The sequence below is a fragment of the Oreochromis aureus genome, linkage group 3 (assembly GCF_013358895.1).
Source record: "Oreochromis aureus strain Israel breed Guangdong linkage group 3, ZZ_aureus, whole genome shotgun sequence".
Lineage (NCBI taxonomy): Eukaryota > Metazoa > Chordata > Actinopteri > Cichliformes > Cichlidae > Oreochromis > Oreochromis aureus.
In genome coordinates, this window is record NC_052944.1 from 74,334,324 (window position 1) to 74,350,165 (window position 15,842).

Sequence of the window (15,842 nt, forward strand, 5' to 3'; positions counted from 1 at the left end):
ACAGCGTTCCTACGGGAAAGTAGCAGTAATCTAATTACCTTTTTGTAATAGTAATCCCTTACTTTACTCGTTACTTGAAAAAGTAATCGGATTACAGTAACTGTCAGCGTGACGCGTTACTGCCCATCTCTGCATCCGAGACCAATTCGGAGCTGCCTTGTTTTGCATTATTAATTTGCAGTTCTGTTCTACTTTGTAATTCGTGTTCTCTTTATTAGTAAACCACACTGACACACCACTTGACTATAACTATGTCATCATTTTCTGGGTGGAGATGGTGATAACTGGAATCTGTATGACTTAATAAGTCAGTGTGACACTTTTTACTGTGGAAGGAAAAACAAACAAGCAGATAATAAAGAAATGAAAGTTAAGAAACACTAAATCTGAACTCTATTTGCTGTCAGGCTCTCTGAAAACACTGAACATAAAAAGTTAAAAATATAAATTTTAACCTACAGCTGATTTCAAACAGCTGCTGTGATATTATTGGCTTTAAAACAAAGTCGACCTTCGGGGATTGTTTTAAAAAAACAAGTTTATGTTTGACTTAATTCAACATTTAATTTCTCTTTCACGATGTTTATTCCTTCTTATTAAAAACTTCCAGCCTTTTGTGTGACCTGCATTAAACCTCAGCTCACAAAATAACCAACAGGGGGCGATGATGAGCTGACCTCATGGGCCAAAAGGTCACATTGATTATGAAAGTGCTCCAATGCCACACTTTTCCATCTGTTCAGATCCAAAATAACTTCTCAGTGTTGTGTAATGATTCTTCATCCCCAGCAGACGAGAGAAACGCTGTAACAAGAAAGTTTTAGCGTCTGTGTCAGTTTCACTTCCTCCTTCCTGTGACAGTGTGAGGCCTGCATCAGCACCACGCTGCAGCAGCAATGATTGATAACACAAACACTCAGACAAACATCCTCAGCAGCCTGATAACACAGTGTGAAACTACCCACAACTGTGAAACAATCAGTTTTTCTTCCTTATTGTTTCATAAAACCACAGAAAGATTATGAAACAACCTCCGTCTGAGGAGTGACACACCGAGACCTGAAACATCAGAGCTGTGAAATGTAGAAAAAGGGAATTCCCAACATACACTGAAGGGGTTAAATCTGTAGATGGTGCAGGAGGAGAAGCTGGAGATGACTGATATGTAGCCGACACAGCGATGAAACAGACCTCCTGTGATACTGTGGACAAAGACTACGAGCAGCAGCTGTGAGGAGCATCACCTGCAGGTGGACATGAGCTGATCTCAGTGCTGACTGTTATAGAAACTCTAAAATAAAACTGCAACCACCAGGTGAGTGTGTCTTTAAAGTGAGGTTTATTGTAATAAAAACACTGCAGTGGAGAAACCGTTCAGGTCAAACACCAAACCGTTTTCTGAGGAAGGACACTGCCCTGAACAATTTTATACCTTCCCAAACTCTCAAACAAAGAACATTCCACAGCACATCATTTATCTCTATACCCTCAGTCCAACTCATCCTTGACTCCCCCACAATCCAAGGAAAGTTATGACCATCCATCACCTCCCTACAAGCAGGATGGCTGTAGACCTTCAACTTTATAACAGGGCCCCTACCTAAACATTCACATCCCTCGATAAGCAGAAGGAGTCTCACTATCTATTTAATGTCTCCCTTACAATGGTCTCACTGTGTGTGTAGAGCACAAGGCCCCTCTGTAGTCAACATGCATACAACTAAGTGAGAAAGTGAAATTACTATAACTAATGTGATATGATTACATGAGTTATTAATACATCATGGAGAAAAAGAAATCTGCTAGTACATGACACACTGTATGTTAGTGTGTGAGCTGACCTCTTCATGGCCAGGGTACATAACTGGTTCCTGACCAGCTTCAGCCTGTGTCCACCAACAAAATATGTTGGTACAATATTTGAGCGTTTATGGCGCAGCGCTCCTCTGCTCAGACACTCAACATTTTCTACACTTATAAAACATTTCAAACAAAACAATAAAAAGCAAACAGAACTCAAACATCAAATATATTTAAACCAAGAGTTTAATACACAAAATCTCATTACAGTGACAACAAAATATGACAGACTGATGATCTGCTTGCCTCATGTTAGTATGTAAAGTCAAACATCTCCCTCTAGTGGCCATATGTCTCCTATCGGTCGTAGGTCTAACACAGACACACAAACATTCACAGGTTAATCTAACTGCCTGACTGTGGACTGTGGGAGAATCAGAGTGCCCAGAAACAACCATGCAGACCCCACACAGAAAGATGGAGGCTGGATTCAAACCCAGCACCTTCTTCCTGTCAGACAACAGCATCACCATGCTGCCTCAGGGGGACGTCCACTAAATGATTATAATGGTTATAGTTTGTTTCATTAACTAAGCTGCAACACTGACAGCAGACTGAAGTGGAGTCGATGTTTTAAATGATATTTTTGAATTGATTTGTTGTGAATGAAGTCATAATGTCAGGATGTGCTTTATCAATTATCACAGAGAAACTCAAATATCATGTAATCATCTCAGTTAACCTCAAATTATGTCAAAACAATGTTGCTGGTTTCTTAACTTTTGAAAGGGTTAGGATTTTTATGTGTTTCTGTGTGTTACATTTAAAAAAGCAACTAAATTTAAAGTTTTTTGCAACAAAAGAGGAACTACAGAGTGTTTAAGTTCATATTCGGGAATAAATTTATCACATGAATCATTAAGAGGTTAGAAATCCACCACAAATAGAGGAAGAAACAGACTCAGAGGAAGAGGGCGGGCTTTACTTGGTGTCAGTGAGAGAAATGAAAAAAAGCTGAAATGAGTGAGAAGGACGATGAAGGAAACATCTGTGCTGTGTCTGCTCTGTAAGTAGAATCTCTGTGTTTGTTTGAATTCTTGTACTTTGACTGTCTGCTCTCCTGATAACTGATGATGGAGGAGAAGACATGAAAAACAAATCAGGCTGAATTCAAGTTCAAAACACCACGAGGACCAACTGCAGGTCTGAAGTTTAACAGAGTTACTGATGAATCTATGAGTGAAAAGCTGAAATAAAATGTTGGTGTTTGTATGAACAGAGCAGAGGACAGACCTTAGTTCAGTACTAGTTGTTTGTACGTATTCAGTGTAACTATAATGTAACTTGAAGGACTTCCTTGTTCTACAGTAACTACAGAAGCAGCTCATGAAACATGAAATGATGTGATCAGTTTTATTTTATAATTCTGATCATTGAGAAGTTGAAAAGTGAAATCCTGGAGCCTCTGGTTTAGTACGAGCAGCTTTTTGCTGACCTGGTTTAGATCCACTTTTCCTCTGACAGGAAGATCAAACTGGGCTGTAGGCGACACAACATGGAGAGTTCGATGTTTCTGTCTTAGAGGGAAACATCAAATAATACAAAGTTGTTCTGAGTGATCACCTTTGTGTGTTTATGTCAAATCAACCTGAGTGTCATTTCTCTTTAGTTCTGATCTCACTGCTGAGCTGCACAACAAACCAAGGTCAGTAACCTTCTTCTGTCACAGTTTAAACCTGATAAACTCTGACAGGTTTTACACATTTGGATTCAAACTTTCAGTAAAGATCTCAAAGACGTGATCATCAGTTTTTCATTTTAACCCTCACAGCTCGTCTGACTGTGAGTCCCAGCAGCTCTCAGTTCTTTGAAGGAGACTTTGTGTCTCTGAGCTGTGAGGAGGACGACAGCTCTGCTGGATGGACTCTGAGGAGAAACACAAGCAAACAACAGAGGACTCAGTGTGGAGATGGGTGGGGAAAACCAGCTGGATCTTCCTGTAACATCGGCACGATGATGCTTCATGACAGTGGGGTTTACTGGTGTGAGTCCAGAGAGGGTCCCATCAGTAACATGGTTAACCTGACAGTCACTGGTAAGCTGAGTGTGTGGAGTTAGTGTTGATGAAGCTGTGTGTAAATGGATGAAATGCTGTAGTTTGTCTCTGTGTTGAGGTGGATCAGTGATCCTGCAGAGTCCTGTCCTCCCTGTGATGGAGGGAGATGACGTCACTCTGCTCTGTAAAACAAAGACCACTCCCTCCAACCTCCCAGCTGCTTTCTATAAAGATGGCTCCCTCATCAGGAAGCAGCCTACAGGTCACATGACCATCCAGCATGTTTCCAGGTCTGATGAAGGCCTCTACAAGTGTGACATCAGCGGTCATGGAGAGTCTAATTCCAGCTGGATCACTGTCACAGGTGACACACTCACCTGTCTGTGTTTCTGCAGCTTTCAACATTCACAATGTGACGACAACTTAATGACTGTGTTTGCTTTATTTTAGACAAACACACCACCACACCTCCACCTACATCCACACCTCCAACTATGACCACCTTGATCCCTGTACCAGCCTCTGCCCCTCCTCTTCTTCTTCCTGTGTTAATCTCTGTTGCATCAGTCTGTATCGTGGTTCTACTGGTGTTACTGGTTCTGCTGGTGATGCGATGTGTTCACAGGAAACCTGAAGGTGAGTCTCAGACTTCCTGATCTTTCATGTTTCAATTTTAATTAGTGTGAATTTGAATAATCTACACATATATCATGATTAAATGTTTCAGTGTTTACATTCTGTGTCCGTTCAAATAACATTTTGGTTTGTCTTATAAATATTTTCACTGTTAAATTTCATCAGATCCAGATAAATCATATCATATTATCATTATTAGATGTTTCAGTGTTAATGCTCTCTGTCCATTCAAATAACACTTACGTTGTTATACATTTTATTTCTGTTAAATTTCATCAGATCCAGATAAAGCTGCAGGAGATGATGTCACATACACTGGCATCCAAGTATCACATCGCAGACAGCAGCCTGTGAACCAGAGCAGAGGTAATAATGAGGAACCTTTGGAAAAAGAAAACAGTATGTTTATGAAATGGTATCGCTTAACTGAAACTTGGACATTTGATGAGAGTACAGAAAAATCTACAAGTCTATTTTGATAGACTTAAGTTGTCAGCAAATGCTAGCTAGCTTGGTGATTAAGATTCTTCCATAGACTGTATGGGACAAACAGAAAGTTACTGCTAATTAGTGCTGAGTAATTTCCAAATGAGATCCTTGAATTTCACTCACCAGGCCTTACTGACAGCTGACAGATACAAATTGGCCACACAACTAATAATATTGCAAACTTTAAGGCTTAATCACATCTAAACCGGTTAGTTATGAAAACATTCACCTCATGTACAGTTCTTATGAAGTGGAGGGTTAGCTATAGAGACTAAATATATATTTAATAGCAGGTTGTATATATGTTCATTTCTGCTGTAATATGTAACATGTTCACATGAGCATCTATGGAGACGGACTCACTTTGCAAACTTCAAGTGGACATTAGAGGAACTGCAGTGTTTGGTACTCTTGGTTTGTTCAGTGTTGTAGTGGGAGGAATCAGAGACAGCGAGTTGGACTGAGACATTAAAGAAGATTTAATGTTAACTTAAATAAACACTTAAGCCATAGAAGCAATATCAGCAGCATTTCATAGACAACATAATTTAAAATTTAACAGCTTCATTATATTAGTCAAATATGTATTTTCTGTCTCTAGATTTTCACACCAAGGTCTGTGTGTGCTGAAATGTGTGTTTGTCAGCTGTGGTTAACGCTAACAACTCTGCAACTGTACCTGAGAAAGAAAAAGCTTTCCCCTGTGTTTTAACACAGGGGTGTTAATTTTTTTTCCCCTGTCCTGTCCAACCGTGTAGCAATCAGAATTGTCTGATGGCCAAACAAAATGCCTAGCAGGTTTATTTTAAGTGGACTATTATGGCTTTTGCTATATCAGTCCACTTCAAGTCAAGTAGTGGCTTTTATTGTCATTTCAACCATGTACAGTGGTACAGTACACAGTGAAAAGGGGCAACGTTCCTCCGAGACCCTGGTGCTACATATGATAATGGCGCTACATTATTATCTCACTCTTATTGCCTGTTCTTATTGTGTTATTGTCCTTATCTTCAACATTATGCTGCTCTGTTGTATGTTAATTGCTCCTTGGGGATAAATAAAGTATTTCTGATTCTGGTTCTGATATGACATTAAACAGACAAACACAGGACTATGTAAAAGTGCCAAAAAAAAAGAAGACAAGGGAGTGCAACACTGGACAAAACAAGACGACAAGAATACAAGACAGTGCAATGGAAATGTGCAAAAGTATTAGTATTAGTATGAGCAAAACTACTGAGTAATGTGCAAAAAGTAGCCTGGTGTCTGAGCGTGTGTGTGTGAGATACTGCAGATAAATCCAGTCACTGAGTGTTCAGGAGTCTGACGGCTTGGGGGAAAAAAACTGTTCCATAGTCTGGTAGTGAGGGCTCGAATGCTCTGGTACCTCCTGCCAGAAGGCAGCAGGGTGAAGAGTGTGTGTGAGTGGTGTGTGGAGTCCTCCACAATCCTGGTGGCTTTGCGGATGGAGTGGGTTATAAGTATCTGTGATGGAGGGAAGAGAGGCTCCAATGATCTTCTCAGCTGCTCTCATTATCTGTTGTAGGTTGTAGGGTATGGGGATCTGATACGGTGCAGTTACCAAACCAAACAGTGACGCAGCTGCTCAGGATGCTCTTGATAGTCCCTCTGGTGAGAATGGATGGAGATAGGCTTTTCTCAGCTCCCGCAAGAAGTAGAGACGCTGTTAGCCCTTCTTGGTCATGGAGCTGGTATTGAGGGACCAGGGGAAGTTCTAGGCCAAGTGGACACCATCGATGTTAAGTGGAGAGTGATCTCTCCAAGTCAACAATCATCGCGTTTGTTTTGTCCAAATTCAGGGACAGGTTGTTGACTCTTGTCAGGAACCAAGGCATAGAGGACTCAGGCGTTTAATTCAAAAACTGGATTTTATTGGTTAAAATATTAAAGATAATAAACAAAGCCAAAAACCTGAACAGGCAGACCAATAAAAGAGGCAAACTTAATATAATAAACTCAAAATAACATCTGACCTCAAGTCAGCCTGTGAAAACCTCAAGTCAGCCTTTTGCTACACATTTTGCCAACCAGGAAGGAGAAGCCAAACCCCCAGATAACTCAAACAAACAAAGATGTATTAATATAACATAAAACAAAACTTTGACCTTGCAGTGTTAATATGTGTGCACATCATATAAAAACTGGAAGACAATATGTTGGACAGTAAATATAATATATTTAAAGTAGTGATGGTGTGAAGCTTACTATCTGTAGCTTGCCATCACAACTCTGCACCAGTACGTTAGCTGTTGTGCCTCCTCTCTGTATGCTGACTCGTCGTTCTTGCTGATGAGACCCACCACAGTCGTGTCATCGGCGAACTTGATAATGTGGTTCAAACTGTGCATTGCTGCGCAGTCATGAATCATCAGGGTGAACAGCAGTGGGCTGAATACACAGCCCTGAGGGGCTCCAGTGCTCAGTGTGGTGGTGTTGGAGATGCTGTTACTAGACTGTCTGAGGTCTCTCTATCAGAAAGTCCAGGATCCAGTTGCAGAGGGAGGTGTCTGTCATGGTCTCGGTCTTTTGACCTAGTGTTTTTTGTCATTTTGTAATGTGTTAGCTTACTTTGTTATCCAAGGGTTCATTCTGTAGTACCTTGATTATTCTGTTTAGCTTTTGTTTATTAGATTCCCTTTTGTGTCTGTGTTTATTTAGTTGTGAGAGTTCTTGTGCTGTGTTTCTCCTCGTGTTTTGTTCCGTCATGTTTATCTGCTTCCCAGCTTGCCATGTCCTCTTTCTCTCCTCGTGCTCCTCCTCAAGGTTCTACTAGGCGCAGGCGCTTTATTGACGACTCTATAATTTCTGAGTTTTCCTCTCTTTTTAATTTTAAAAGTTCCTCTAATGAGGTTGAGCTTTTAACTAATTCTTTCAATGAACAGTGTCTTGCCATTCTAAATCAGGTTGCTCCTTTCAAAACCAGTTATTGCTCTGTTAGTTCCCGCACACCATGGTTAAATAATCAGACTCGTGGCCTTCGACGCTCCTATCGAAAAGCAGAGCGTCTGTGGAAGTCCACTGGTCTGATTGTCCATCGTGAGCACTTTAAAGAACTACTTTACCTATATAATGAGTCAGTCAAAGAGGCCAGATCCTCTTACTTCAATAATCTTATAAATCGTCATAAAAATAATTCAAGAATTCTGTTTGATACCATCAACAGTATTGTTTCTCCTCCAACCCAGCATGCTCTGTTGCTTTCTGATGAAGATTGTAATACTTTCCTTAATTACTTTGTAAATAAGGTGATGGACTTGAAATCCAAAATTTCCCCAAGTGCCTCTCCTTATGAAGATACCCCTTGCTGTCTTGGATCATTTACCTCCTTTTCTCCAATCACACTAAATGACTTAATTATAGTTTTAGGTAAAATGAAATCCTCTTCATGCTCTGTAGATATATTACCTCCCTCTGTCCTGTCTGGGTCTATCACCAGCATTGGTCCCACATTACTATCCATCATCAACAGTTCACTGAGGCAAGGCTGTGTTCCATCTTATTTTAAACATGCTGAGGTAACTCCTCTGTTAAAAAAACAGAACCTTGATCCTAGCTCTGCAAGTAATTACCGACCTATTTCAAAATTGCCATTTTTAAGTAAATTACTTGAAAAAATTGTTGAAAATCAGTTCAGGTCTCTATTATGTAAATTACACATCCTTGACCCTTTTCAGTCTGGCTTTCAAAAGCAGCACTCTACAGAGACCGCTCTCCTAAGAGTCTATAATGATCTATTAATGGCATCTGACGCAGGGAATTGTTCTGTGATCATCTTGCTTGATCTTAGTGCAGCCTTTGACACCATCGATCACAAAATCCTACTTAACAGGCTGAAGGTTTTGGCTGGTATATCTGGCTCTGCCTTAGACTGGTTTTCTTCCTACTTATCAGACAGGACCTTTTCTGTTAGGACTGACAGGTTCACCTCTGACATTGCTGCCCTGACCTGTGGGGTCCCACAGGGTTCAGTTTTAGGTCCATTACTATTTCTTTTTATATGCTTCCTTTAGCTGGTATCATTCAATCTTTTAGCGACCTGTCTTATCATTTTTATGCTGATGACATTCAGCTCCATATGTCCTTTAAGCCTCATCAGCTGGATAGGCTGTCCACCCTAGTCCAGTGCTTAACCCAGGTTTCTGATCGGCTTTCAAGCAACTACCTCGTTCTAAACACTAACAAGACCGAGACCATGATCATAGCTCCTCCTGAGCTACATTCTAAAATTAGTCAGGTTCTTGCCTCCTTCTGTCCATCTGTCAATATTGTAATATTGTAATTGTAATATTGTAATACTGTAATATTGTTCTCGGCAGCTCTAGTGACCCTCGACCTCCTTTACCCACCAGCTCACTAGAGCTGGTGGGTAAAAGACGTCTTCGAAAAATTTGAAGTACTTTTGCAAATATGTGATATCTTAATAAACCAAGCAGATATTTATAGTTTACACAGCTACATTCTCGCCTGAAAATATTTTAAAAGTTTATTTTGTGACCCAGAAAGATTAATAAGAGTAATATTAAAACTAAGTGGCTGCCGCCATTGTTGGAAATTAATTGGCTGAGCAGCGCTATGAATTCTGGGATAGTTTGGGCCACGAAGGATACACCCGACCCTTCCTTCAAATCTGGGGAAATGAAGGACGCATTTGTCGGCCGCATCAACAACAGTGCTCAGCAAGAGGTTGAAGATGTCACTGAGGACATCTGTCAGCTGGTCTGCACATTCCCCAAGCACTCTTCCAGAAATGTCATCTGAACCAGCAGCTTTCCGTGGGTTAACTCCGCAAAGAGTTTTCCTCACATAAGCAGATGTCAGACACAGAACCTGGTCGTTGTGCGCATCTGTGTGTGTGCTCCAAATAACTAAAAATAAATTCAGATATGATTGAAAAATGCCCAATACTCATTTGTTTTACACAAACTAATATTAATGGCTGTTTGTTTGTCTGTAGATTTTCACACCTAGCTGTGTGTGTTGAACTGTGTGTGTGTGGTTAACACCAACGACTCTGCAACTGTTCTGAGAAAGAAAAAAACTGCTTGATCTGCAGGTGTGTCAACACAGAGGTGTTCACTTTAAATAGAGAAGGAGATGTGAAGGTTAAATGAAACTCACACAGATCTAAGGCTGCTATCATATAAAATGATAATGATATACTTATATGTATATATATATATATATGATAATAATAATAATAATGTATTAATAGTATAAATTAAACATATTTCCTGCAGTATTATTGATTTTCCTTTTAAAATTTACTCCTTAAAATTTATGACACTACCATCTTAAATTCCTTCTTTCTCAGAATCTAAATTCTGAATTTACCTTTTATAAAGTTAACAATTTAAAAGTTTCTCTGACGTCCTGTTATTTTGATCAGCTAATATGTTAGTCATTCAGTTCCTCCTTTATCAGGTGTTTATCTCACATTTGACTTCATGTTGAACTATTATAAACTTTTAGTATAAACTTAACAGTAACTGAAAACACTCTGAGTGTTTTTATATAAAGATTTCTGAGTGGCAGCAGTTTCAGGTCTGTTATCAGCTGTTCTGTCTGCAGTGACGTCCTCTGTGTGTGTTTTACTGTACAGAGACTGATACAACTGCAGTTTACTCAGCAGTGCGAACTGAAGACGTCACTTATGGAAAAATCATCAAAGACAAGAAGAAACGATTAACGATGAGAGGTAAAGCTGCTTTTCTTCACTTCTACAGTCAGGCTTCTCTTAAAGCTAAACATTACAGTGCTGATGTTTCCCCTGCAGCCTCCCTGGATACATCTGTGCCAGGGGGCTGGGGAGAAGATCAAACCTTGGGTTCAGGAGGAAAAAAAAGGTTTCTCTTGTGGTCCTTTAAGACTGAACTAGCTCTTAATCCTACTGTATTCAAGTGTGCTTTGGAGGTTGCCCAACTTCAGCTGCATCTTTAGGAGTACTTTTCTAGGGTGATTCAGGAATATAGTGTATTTAGCTTATTGCTTTTTGGTATTACTCCACTTCGAGGTGATGCATATCTACCTCTGTGTTGGTGTTGATAGGGACTGAGTAGTTCAGTCGAGCTCACTGAAGTATTTTAGGAGAAACAGAATAAAACAGAATAATTTTGTCCAAATGTGGCACATCTGCACTTTTTTTTTGGTTAATTTGATTGTAACTCAGGGAAAGTCTGCTGTAACTCAACCACAGGTCCACCTTCCATGGACCAGACGTCCTGTGTGCTGCCACAGAACATTAGGTATTGTTGTAACTCGGCAATATGAACAAAAAACAGCCAAGATAAGGCCCAGATGTGTCTGCTGTCTGTGTCTGGTACACACAGATGTTGCTAAAAGGATAAATCTATTGTTAATATGACTATATGGGTATAAAGCAGGGGGCTAAACAGACCAAAGACTGCTTTCAGCCTCACAAACTGTCCTTTAATGCAGGGAATCATTTTTAAAACATTTTATTTGTTTGATTTCTAAACCTGAGTTCAGTGAAACCACAGCACAAACTTACTGTTGTTGGCTGCAGTCAGTCTGAATCTGAGGACACTGATGAGAACATGTCGACTTTCTTCCTTGTGGTTAGTGTATCAGTCTGCACTAAAAGAAGATGGCGGCTTTGTGGATGGCACCTTTACTTTTAGCACAGACACCTCGCAGTTCTATGCATTCATTCATTGGCTCACAGCAGAGGTGCTGAGAGCAGAAAGAAACTGTGAAACCCACTGCAGTCTTTAAAATACTCCCCCACTCTCCCCGATATTAAGTGCAATCTCAACAGCCCTGAAAACTATATAGACCCTGTTGACCCTACAGTAACACATACAGAGAAGAACCCAACAATCATATGACCCCTAATGAGCAAAGATTTCTGGGACAATGGGACAACAGCTATTTTAACAGGAATAAACTTCATGCAGAACCAGGTTCAGATTGAGATTAATAACATGTATGGTTCAATGAAAAGAGGTCTTTTAAAACATAGTGAGTGAGAAAGGTGACTGAAGAAGAAATACTCAATGCATCATGGGAATCCCCCAGCAGTCTATACCTATTTCATCATCATCATCACCATCATCATCATCTTCATCTTCTTCTTCTTCTTCTTTATTTATAAAGCATATTAAAATAACAACAGCTGATGCAAAGTGCTGTATATTGGACCTTTTACATGGGAGCAGGATTTTGAATTCAATTCTGGATTTAACAGGAAGCCAATGCAGGAGAAATATGCTCTCTCCTTCTAGTCCCTGTCAGTACTCTTACTGCAGCATTTTGGCTTAAGTAAAGGCTTTTCGGGGAGTTTTTAGGGCAACTTAAATATGAATTGCAGTAGTCCAGCCTAGAAGTAATGAGCAGTAAGAGGTTTTACACAACACTGTGAGACAGAACGCCAATATATTTGAATATATGCTTATTCAAGGACAAGGTATTGCCCTCCAGAGTAAACATCTGGTTAGATACCATATTTCTAAGATTTTGAGGTCTGAGTACAATGATCAATAACTGAATTTAGAGGCAGAAAAGATAAGGTCATCCAGATCTTTACATCTTTCAGAAATTCCTGCAGTTTAACAAATCGGTGTGTATGTGTGTGTTATCTAGCTTCATGGATAGAATAAACAACTTTGTTTCCTTTTGCAGAGACTGATACAGCTGTGATCTACTCAGACATCTGTTATGGACAAACAACCATGAGAACAAGAAGATCCAGGTACAGCTGCTCTTTGACAGAAACAAGCTAGCTGCTTACCCTGCTTTCAGCCATCAAGTTAAGCTAAGCTAATCAAACCAGATCATGACTAAAGCTCAGAGCTCAGTGGCTCAGCTCGTGTTTGTGTCTGTGATGAACTGGTGAAAAGTTGGACCCAAAACCAGAGTCAATGCACACACAAAAAAACTGTTTACAAGTTGTAATTACAAAACAGGGCTCAGAGCTAGAACATGACTTGGCCCAAGATGTTCAGGACGAAGAAGTGAGTAAGGTTGTAGGCAGAGAATGTTACACGAGGAGAACATACAGTGTGTAACGGGGAGCTCTGTCTGACCATTAGATTCGGGATGGAAACCAGGGCTGAGGCTTACTTTGGCACCAAGGGCTAAGAAAAAGGTTCCTCAAACTTGGGCGGTAAACTGGGGACCCTGTCTGACACAATCTCTAGAGAAATTTTGTGGAGCCTGAATACATGCTCAATGAGGTTCTGGACGGTCAGTGGCAGTGGGTGGCTGTTTTTGAGAATCTGTCTATTACTGAAAGGATTACGGTCTTGCCAGAGGAAGCTGGGAGACCAGTAACGAAATCTAAAGCAATGTGGGATGATGTGGTGTAGATAAAGGTTGCAGTAAACCGGACAGATGCTTAGCGGAGGGTTTACTGTGGGCACAGATGGAGCAGCATAATGCTTTACGTCATTCTCTAGCCCTCCGGTTTTGTCCACCCCACCCCCCTTACTTTAGTGTTCCCAGTCAAAATTGACTGGTCCTTGTTAACTGCTCTTAAATTAGCAAAAAAAACCTTTTCACCACCAAATTTTTTATTCAACCTTCTTTAGCTGTGAACAATGTCTAAAAGTAGTGTTTAACATGAATAAATAGAATTAGACATGGCGGAGAGCAGCAGCGGCCCGGGCTTGCACACTCCTGACTAGACTGGCAGAGACTGGTGTGCGGGCAATGTGCTGGCGCCATTGAATAAGAGGAGTCACCAAAGCTTTCCCCAGCTTTGCTAGGAAAAGTCTCCTCTTGAAACTCGATGTCTGTCCACACCACATAAGCAGACACATGAAGGATGTTGTCGAACAGTGCCACAGGCCAGCGGGCTGTCAGTCGCTTGCAGGTGCATATACCAGTAACCTGCAATAAAGAGAACAATAAATAAGAGATTAGGAAAAATATTTAGTCTGTTGTACACAAAATGCTATGATTCACATAAATAAAAATAAAATAAAATGCATGATGTTTGAAACTTTACATTACCTTATCAAGGTAGTCAACGGCTCCTTTGTTCTTGTTGTAGTCCTGCATCATAAGGGGCTTCCTTTCCTCTGTGGTGCTGATGCTCATCAGGATAACATTTCTATTCTTCTTGGGAACTTATGACACAAGAGTGTTTGTGTCAGTGAAAGCAAATTTTAATTAGACTGCCTCTCTTTCTCTGGTCGAGCGCAGGGGGAAGTTCAGGCTTGTTCTTCCTCACTGTCCCTACCATGATGAGCTTTCTTTTGAGCAGCTCCTGATCATCCTCTCTTGTGTTAACACATGGTTGAAGAACACAAATGTGAAATTAAATGTCCCCCAGACAAATGTAAAAAATACATTATAGTGAGCCAAATTGAATTTTAAGAATTATTCTCTCTGGGATTAAAAGAAATATATGAAGCAGGAAATGAGAAGAGCAGATCTACTTCACATGTACAGATACAGTTTCTGTCATGTTAGATTTAACCAGAGAGGAAATAAAAGTCCTTCACAGCAGAGACAGAAGTTGTGAAGAACAATTGTGAATAAAGTTGTTTAAACTGTGTTTGTGTTCAGACTTTAAACCAGAGCCAGACGTCGTCTACTCTTCACTGAAGTAGTCCACCAGTCCAACCACTGATGTCCAGCTGCTGGTCTCTAACTGGTCCCCCCAGCACCTCAGACCAGAGGACATCCACATCATAAAAGATTTTAATTTTTTTTATATGTTTTATCTATTTCTTTCTCACTTTCTAGACTCAAATGCAAAATCAGCTCGATGTTAATATGCTCCATGTCCTCTGTAACTCATTGTAATTGTTGTAGTTCATTCATGATTGTTGGCTCGTTTCCATGTCAGTGATCTGGTTTCACTGTTTGTTTGTTTTTTTCGTGTGGTTCTGTGGGTTTCTAAAAACTGTCAGATGGAAAATCTGACTAGTTTGATTGTGGCTAACTGACACACACCTCCCTTCCACCTCCCGCAACCTGAAACACAGCACAAAGATCATTCAGTGGCTGCAGAAAACCTTCGGAACATGATGTGTGTGTTTGATGCTGCAGAGTTTTTATCTCCTCTCTGTGTTTTATTTGTGCTTTTTAAAATTTTTTAAAAAAATACAATCTCCTTAAATTTGAAAATTAGCTCAAAATGTGGATTTTGAATCATAGCTTATATTTTGTGCTTCATAACTATACATGCACGAAGGAGAATAAACCTCATTCTGTAAGAAGACCTTCGTGGTTTGTCAATGTTTTAAAATCAGTCACTTTTATGCTGTCATGTTCAATAATTTATGATTTAAAAAGAGATAATTTCATTTTAGTATCAGATAAACTACAAACTCAACAACGCAGAGACAGACACCTAAAATGATCATGAATAACACCGATAGTCTGCTCCCATCTCATTGTGACACCAGCTGTTATAGCAGAGCAGCTGCTTCATAAATGACACCATCCACCATCTCTCCAAAAGTCGATTCTGTTCATCTGGACGTAGTGTCTTCAGTGGGAGAAACGTTTCGTCACTCATCCAAGTGACTTCTTCAGTCTCAGTTGACTGCAGGTTTCCCCAACATTATAAACAGTACATTTGCATAATGACTGAAGCCAGCCCACTGAAAGAACAATGGGTTGAAAGGTGTTGAGCTCGATTTGCAAAATAAACGCCAAGTTTGTTGCAAACACATGGAGTTGGATACCGGTGGAAAACACCTGCAAAGATAGAACAACCACATTCATATATATTCAAATAATTTAAAAAAGAAAAAGAAAAGGCGATCGTGGCTCAAGAGTTGGGAGTTTGCCTTGCAATCGGAAGGTTGCCGGTTCGAGCCCCGGCTTGGACAGTCTCGGTTGTTGTGTCCTTGGGCAAGACACTTCACCC